This window comes from Rhinolophus sinicus, chromosome 8 (genome assembly GCF_057876585.1).
Source record: "Rhinolophus sinicus isolate RSI-liver-muscle chromosome 8, RSI-T2T, whole genome shotgun sequence".
Lineage (NCBI taxonomy): Eukaryota > Metazoa > Chordata > Mammalia > Chiroptera > Rhinolophidae > Rhinolophus > Rhinolophus sinicus.
Window position 1 is genome coordinate 45707001 of NC_142508.1, and position 8567 is coordinate 45715567.

Consider the following 8567-nt stretch of genomic DNA (forward strand, 5'->3'; position numbering starts at 1 on the left):
CACTAGAGGTAGTACAAAGGTTAAAAGTCAAAGGTAGGAAGATTATGTGTAATTACAACAGTAAATTAAGCAATATTCACACTTACACACACATGAGTAAAAAATAATGACAAAAACATAAACATGAAGGGGGTGAGTAAAACTCGTAGTGTTTTTAGAACATGTTTGAACTTAAATGACCATCAACTTAAAATAGATGCTATAAACATAGCTTGAAATATATGAAGCACATGAAAACCGGAAACCAAAAATCTGTGACAGATATACAAGAAATAAAGAGAAAGGAATCCAAACACAACACCACAGAAAGCTATCAACATACAAGGGAACACAGCAAGAGAATAAGAAAAGAACAGAGAAGAACTGCAAAAGCAATCAGAAAAATTAATAATATGGCAACAACTACATACCTATCAAGAATTACTTTAAATGTAAATGGATTAAATGCTCCAATCAAAAGATGAAGGAGGCCGGCCCGGTGGCTCAGGCAGTTAGAGCTCCATGCTCCTGACTCTGAAGGCTGCTGGTTCGATTCCCACATGGGCCAGTGAGCTCTCAACCACAAGGTTGCCGGTTTAACTCCTCGAGTCCTGCAAGGGATGGTGGGCTCTGCCCCCTGCAACTAAGATTGAACATGTGCACCTTGAGCTGAGCTGCCTCCTGGATGGCTCAGTTGGTTGGAGCGCGGGCTCTCAACCACAAGGTTGCCAGTTCAACTCCTTGAGTCCCGCAAAGGATGGTGGGCAGCTCCCCCTGCAACTAAGCACCTTGAGCTGAGCTGCCGCTGAGCTCCTGGATGGCTCAGTTGGTTGGAATGCATCCTCTCAACCACAAGGTTGCCGGTTCGACTCCCGCAAGGGATGGTGGGCTGTGCCCTCTGCAACTAGAAAATGGCAACTGGACCTGGAGCTGACCTGCGCCCTCTACAACTAAGACTGAAAGGACAACAACTTGAGTTGGAAAAAAAAAAAAAAGGCCTCGAAGTACACACTGTTTCCCAATAAAGTCCTGTTCCCCTTCCCCAATAATAATAATAAAAAAGATGAATGGATAAAGAAGATAAGGTACAGATATACAATGGAATATTACTCAGCCATAAAAAAGAATGAAATTACTATTTGCAGCAACATGGATGGACCTAGAGAGTATTATGCTAAGTGAATTAAGTCAGAAAGAGAAAGAAATATACTGTATGATTCCACCTAGGTGTGGAACCTAAAAAACAAACAAACAAACAAACAAAAGAGAAACTCACAGATACAGAAAACAAACTGATGGCTGCCAATTGGCAGGAGGGTTGTGGGGGAGTGGGTGAAAAAGATGAAGGGGTTAAAAAGCACATATTGGCAGTTTTAAGATAGTCATGGGAATGTAAAGTACAGCTTAGAGAATATAGTCAATAGAGAATATTGCAATAATTATATATGGTGTGAGGTGGGTGTAAGACTTATTGGGAGAGATCACTTTGTAAATTATATAACTGTCTAACCACTATACTATACACCTGAAAATAACATAATATTGAATGTCAACTGTAATTGAAAAAAAACTTTTAATTTTAATTAAAAATTTTAAATGTGATTTTAATCACACTGTACTTTGTTTTCTATCCAGCTTTTTTCTCATTCCTTTTATAGCCATTTATATCTTATTTTTCACAATTAAGGGTGAATTTTTTTCTTATACTTATTTATAATATACAAGATTTGTACACACACAAGGGCATGGATTGGGGTATTTGAATTTTATATTTTTGAAGATAAATTACGCTTAAAAGAGATTTATTTACACTATCACCTTTAAGAGACAATCTCTTTTATCTGTTCTTGATTTTAGTTCTTTCAGCGGTAGTCCTCCTCCAGAGCAAGGCATCCAGAGACACAATGAATAAGAGAAAAACACAAGGATCCTGCACTGTTTTTTGTGAGGTTGAACCCTCTTCTATTTCCCCTCCCTGACAGTATTTGACATTTTAACTTTTTCAAATGAGATTATTGGTACCCCTACCATTTGATTTTTAATTTTTGGATATGTATGTATTTAAAATTTCTACAACATCCATTCTGCTAATCATTTCCTTCCTCAATTTCCCCCCTAAGCTCTCCCTTTTTTCTGCACTGAAAATACAATTAGAGCCTCTGAAAAATTCTGTTTTATTGGGTGCCATTTGTTCTTACTGGTCTGCTTGTCTTACACTCCTGGAGTGTTTTCATATATTTATCAATTTTTCTCTATCTGCCTGTCACTTTTGATAGAGGTCTAGTTCTAGGTGTCCAATATGGTAACTACTGGCCACATGTGGTTATTGAGCACTTCAAAAGTGACTAGTCTGAATTAAAGAATATAAAATGTCTCAGTATTTTTAATTACATGTTGAAATAGTATTTTAGGTATAGTTTATTAAGGAAAATATTTTAAAATTAAGTTCAGTTACTTCTTTTTACTTTTTTAATGTGGCAACTAGAAAATTTGAAGTTACCAATGTGGCTCATATATTTATATTGGGCAGTGTTGATCTAGTTAATTCACTATAGCTGAGAAGAAACCCATTAGAGATTTGAGTCTGTCATGTAGGAGACCCTGCTCGCTGTGCCATGTGTCCCGCAGGAGACCCCGACTGACACCCTGCATGACACATGGCGCAGCGAGCAGGGTACGGTGCCGGCCAAAGCTCTCCGAAGGGCAGTGCAGCAGTTTGTGCGTATGAACACTCAGTCACAGGAAGACCAGGAGGAGCAGCTGCCGGAGAGCTGGACCCCCGTGGAGGGGTGGGAAGACATGGACGGTTCTCCAACCAGCATAGGCTGGAGAAAGCGAAGCTTGTTGCGGCCCTGTGGGCTGGGAAGATCTTGCTGAGGCAGCCCGGATGCAGGACTTGGAATCCCGGGAGGAAAGGCTTGCTGAGTCCTCCGTGGGAGATGAGGGTGAGGTCAAGGTCGTCCCTCACCCCCAGGACAGCCCTGGCAAATGACTGTGGACTATGGGTAAGTGCCTTCCATCCCTAATTTAATAGACTGCTTGACTGTTTGCTTGGGAACATACCACCATGTAGTGGAACTGGCGGATGTTTGCTTTTGTGTTTTGACTGGCCGCCATGGAGAATATGTAAGCACCTTGACTGAGAGTCGCTGTTGTTCCAGCACGGTACCCTGAGAGGCCAAGAGAGGGTGGCAGTGCCCTGAGAGCCCTGGCTGAGCCCAGGAAGTCTGACTGTGCCCAGAGAGTGGCAGTGCCCTGAGAGCCCTGGCTGAATCCAGGAAGTCTGGCTGTGCCCAGAGAGAGTGATGGTGCCCTGAGAGGCCCTGGCTGTGCCCGGGGAGACTGGTGGTACCCTAAGAAGCCCAGGACGTCTGGCTGTGCCCAGAAGTATTGGTGGTGCCCTGAGAAATCCTGGCTGTGCCCAGACAGCCTGGCTGTGTCCAGGATATTGCATTCACCTCCAGGCTCCTCGCACAGGGCCCCTCACGGAAGACGCTTGTCGAATAGATTGTGAGGTGAGACCCTGTAGGGGTGGAGTGTGGGGACAGAGCCCCAGAGAGCAGTTTCCAGGTTCTTGGCCTCACATGGAAAGGTGCTGGCTCGGGTAGTAGATGGCCATCAACTGTGGCTAGTTGGCCGTCAGCTGTAACCCTTGAGCCATTGGCCACCAATATAACTCCCACGGCTGCGCTGGGGAAGGGAGTTGAGGAGTCGGTCGGTTGGCAGAGAAGCAGACAGCAGGTCACACATCGTGTGAATCCAGCCTCCAGTGATACTATAGTGGTATGACTCCCCTATCTATGGCTCCGTGGGTGTTCCTTTTTGGCCTAGCCACATCCTGTGTTCTTATGTGGGGAGTGGGAGCAGAGACCCCGCAGGCCGCCCCGCATGACAGAGTCTCAAGACAAAAGAAGGCAAGAGCTTAGAGTTATTTTAACTGTTCTCTGACAATTTGTGATCCAATATACCTGTATGTATTTATTCAGTGAGGATAGAGGTAGTTGAAGAGAGAATTGCTTTAGGTACTGGAAGGTTTAAACTGGGAAAGTCTTTCCTTTTTATCCACTTGTCAGTCTAAACTCTATCGCGTATATTCCTGGACTACACCTGGATGCCTGGTGAATACAGCCTACCTTAGAGCTATTTATGAGCATAGGATTTAAGTAGCACAGTGATATTCCAGATCCTAGGGACCTATGACAAAAGTATTTAAATTCATCATTTTATTTTCTTAATAAGGCACTCAAAAATTCTGCTGGACATTAATTATAACCATTATAACTAAGTTAATTTAGGCATACATTTTTAAAATCGAGTTATTGTATACCTTTGCTCCTGTATGCATGCTACATAGCTATCTTAATTTCAGTCTCCACCCCATTTATACTGTAATGGCTCACATCATTTGCCTTTTCCAGTTTCCCTCCCCCATACATTTTTGCAACATAATACTAGCTACCATTAAGTATTCTAGGCATTTAATGTTATGATAAATTCATGTAACAGTTCTGCAGCGGACCAGCCGCCACGAGTCGAACGGTTCCTGACAAGGGGAGTGGGAATGAAAAAAGGCACTCACACTTTGATGATGGCAATCGCGGACCCCAGTGTTCCTGGAGACGCTGAGTTTATTCTGTCCCCAGAATTTATACCTTCTGTGGACGTGCAGTTTAACAAGTACAAAAATGCATTACCTAGTTAACAGTGAATCTTTAACTTTAACACAGGAGACACAAAATTTACTGAAACTCCCAAATGTAATTATCTTATCAATAGCCCTGATAGGCATCAGCCTTCTGTTCTGGTAACTGGCCACTCCCACCACATTCCTGAGCAGCATGCAAGCTCTCTCCAGATGCAGGCAGAGACAATTGCCTCAGGGGGAGGAAATAGGTTAAGTATAAACTGAGCCATTCTGTTAAGGCTTTAAAGTTAACTGCAACCATGGCTCCCCACATCTCCCCCTTTTTTATTTTATATTTTTGAGATCGTGTCTGGCTTAGGTGGTCAGTACAGACATTTTTACTTACCCGTCATTGGATATCGATCATCAAAGCGATCGACTCCTGTCTTAGGTTGTAAAAACGCTTACTGATCATTACCCGTCATTGGCTACCGATCTCCTTTGAGGAAAGCCAGAGACAGCAGTGGCTTTTCCCAGGCAGGGGGAAGGGGAGGCAAGGCCTCTTCCCATATTTTTTTAAGGCAGCTCATTGGGGGTCCCCACTCGGTTTTGCCTGGCTTAGGTTGTATCTCCCTTGAGATATCTTACCCGTCTTTGGCTGCAAACCATCTTTTGGGGACCAGACAGAGAGACATAAGGTGTAAAACATAAAGATAAGCAAAGTCCTAAAAAGCCAGTCTTACAGGCTCTTCTTTCCTTAAGGAAAGACATGGGGGGACAGTCGGCTAGGCTGTTGTGTGACTACATCTCCCCCTTTTTTGTTTTTTGAAGCATGAGAAACACAGAACATGTAGTTATTTTATTTACAGCCTGTCAGAGGGCTATTTGTCCACATCTGAGGACTATGTAAAACAAACAGAACAATAAACAGAATAGCAATATCCCCAACAAACCCTCTATCCAAAGTCTTTATCCATTTAACAGGGTCTGAAGTGGAAAGTCCTTCTGTAGCTGTGGAAAGTGAGAGCTTTTTCACACCCTAGGGGCGTGAATGGGTATCTATAGATGTCTTTTCTTTTGTGGGCTGTCGCTCATGGTATGGTTTAACACCGACCAGGAATTTACAAAGGTTTTTCTTCCAGACCTGGAGAAATACAAGCAAAGCCTCTTCCCCATGTTATCTTGCGGAGAGAAGTAGGATCAGCTTTTTCACGTAATATTTTAAACAAAGGTTGTAATTTACCAGTTGTCAACTGCAACTGAGGTCTAATCCAATTAATGTCTCCCAGTAGCTTTTGGAAATAATTTAATGTTTTTAAACAATCTCGCCGGATTTGTATTTTTTGAGGCACAATGGCCTGAGGCATTAAACAATATCCCAGATAAGAGTAAGGAGGCACTTGCTGAATTTTTTTTGGGGCTAGAACTAGCCCATAATTGTGGAGCTTTTTTTGTAAATGAGCAAAAGCAGCAAGCAACTTTGGTTCACAAGAGTGGGCAAGAAGTATGTCATCCATGTAGTGGATGATGTAAATATCTGAAAATGCCCTTTGGGTAGGTTTTATTTCAGCTGATACAAATTTTTGACATAATGTAGGGCTACTAGCCATTCTCTGAGGTAACACTAGCCAATGATATCTCTTAAAAGGTTTTTGTAAATTAACAGAAGGAACACTGAAAGCAAATCTAGGGCAGTCATTAGGATTTAAAGGTATAGTATAAAAACAATCTTTTTAAGTCCAAAACAATTTTATATGTGTTTTTTGGTATGGCTGTAGGACAGGGCAAGCCTGGCTGTAAGGCTCCCATTAATTTTATGGTTTTATTAACTTTTTGTAAATCTTGTAACAATCTCCACTGACCAGATTTTTTCTTAATAACAAAAATGGGAGAATTCCAGGGAGAATTAGAGGAAGCAATGTGTCCCTTTTAAAGTTGCTCCTGTACTAGCAGCTTGTAAAATCTTTTGTAGGGGGGACCTTTGATCTTTTACGCCTGGTAATTGTCTGATTGTCACAGGGGCTAAAACAGGGGCCTCAGGCTGTGGATCCAGCCCTGCAACTACACTTGGAGGAGAATTTAGTTGTAATCTAGGCTTTTATTTTGATTGAGATTTTAATAAAGGCCCAGTCTGCCGAGCCTTTTAAAGATAGGATATATTTTAAAATGCTCTGTGGACTCCCCTTGCTTGTGAGCTTTTTTACAAGCCATTTGAAGAGGGGATCGTACAACAGAGTCCGATCCTGGCTTAACATAACCTGGCGAAGGCTCAGCAGGCATTTCCCAAACCAAAGACTGCAGCGGAGGTCCCCACCTACGGGGCTCCTCAGGAGGAGGTGCAGAGGGATTAACTGTGGGGGGATCTTTACCCCGAGGATTTCATTGATCTCTAAAAGGAATCTGGGGACTCCGAGGACAATTTTTTTTGTCCACAGCAACTTTAAGCTCATTCAGCTGTCCCTGAATCTTTTTTAGCTGATCTGCAAAAGAGAGTGCAGTGCCTGCAGGTTGCTCATCTCCTTGAGCCATAGCCACTAAAGGAGGGTTTTTGTCCCTATCATATTTGGCTACCTCATCTTTTAATTTTTTTTGATCCTGAGGGTTTAAATCTTCCCAAGACTCGACCGGAGCTTCCTGACAAACAGGCTCTTTGTTAACTTTAAGAACTCCCTCTAACAACTTTGCGCCCCCTCCCTCCTTCTCTCTCTCTGCCGGAGAACCGGAACCGCAGGCTAGGACCCAATCAAGCTCCGTAACACAAAGTCGTGGAGCTATCACTCACTCACACACTCATTTGACCGAGGGGACAGTGCCTTGCTCACCGTGCATCCACTGATTAGCTCCAATGAGCTGGGCCCTTGCCACACGGTGTTCCTCACTATTACCCCTATATCCAGTCCCTGTTCGGGCGCCACTTGCAGCGGACCAGCCGCCACGAGTTGAACGGTTCCTGACAAGGGGAGTGGGAATGAAAAAAGGCACTCACACTTTGATGATGGCAATCGCGGACCCCAGTGTTCCTGGAGACGCTGAGTTTATTCTGTCCCCAGAATTTATACCTTCTGTGGACGTGCAGTTTAACAAGTACAAAAATTCATTACCTAGTTAACAGTGAATCTTTAACTTTAACACAGGAGACACAAAATTTACTGAAACTCCCAAATGTAATTATCTTATCAATAGCCCTGATAGGCATCAGCCTTCTGTTCTGGGAACTGGCCACTCCCACCACATTCCTGAGCAGCATGCAAGCTCTCTCCAGATGCAGGCAGAGACAATTGCCTCAGGGGGAGGAAATAGGTTAAGTATAAACCGAGCCATTCTGTTAAGGCTTTAAAGTTAACTGCAACCATGGCTCCCCACACAGTTCTATGACAAAGGCAGAATTATCTCCTTTAACATCTGTAAACACTGAGCTCTGAAAGGATAGTTATTGGTCCATGAAAATTCTAGACATTTAGGCTAGAAGCAATAAGGAATTAATAAATCATGGTGTATACAGAATGGTGCCCTGTAAACATTAAGAATGATGATCACTTCCACCATATAGTCAACTAATTTTTGACAAAAGCACCAAGAACACACAATGGTGAAAGGATAGTCTCTTCAATAAATGGTGTTGGGGGGTGGCCGGTTAGCTCAGTTGGTTAGAGCATGGTGCTAATAACACCAAGGTTGCCTGTTTGATCCCTGCATGGGCCACTGTGAGCTGCGCCCTCCTAAAAAAATAAATAAAAATAAAAATAAATAAATATGGTGTTGAGAAAACTGGGTATCAGCATGCAAGTGTATTAAGTTAGACCCTTATCTGACACCGTTCATAGAAATTAATGCAAAATGTATTAAAGACTTAAATATAAGACCTGAAACCATAAAACTCCTATCAGAAAACATAGGAAAAATGTTCCAAGATTGGTCTTAGCAATGGTTTTTTGGATTTGACACAAAAAACACAATCAACAAA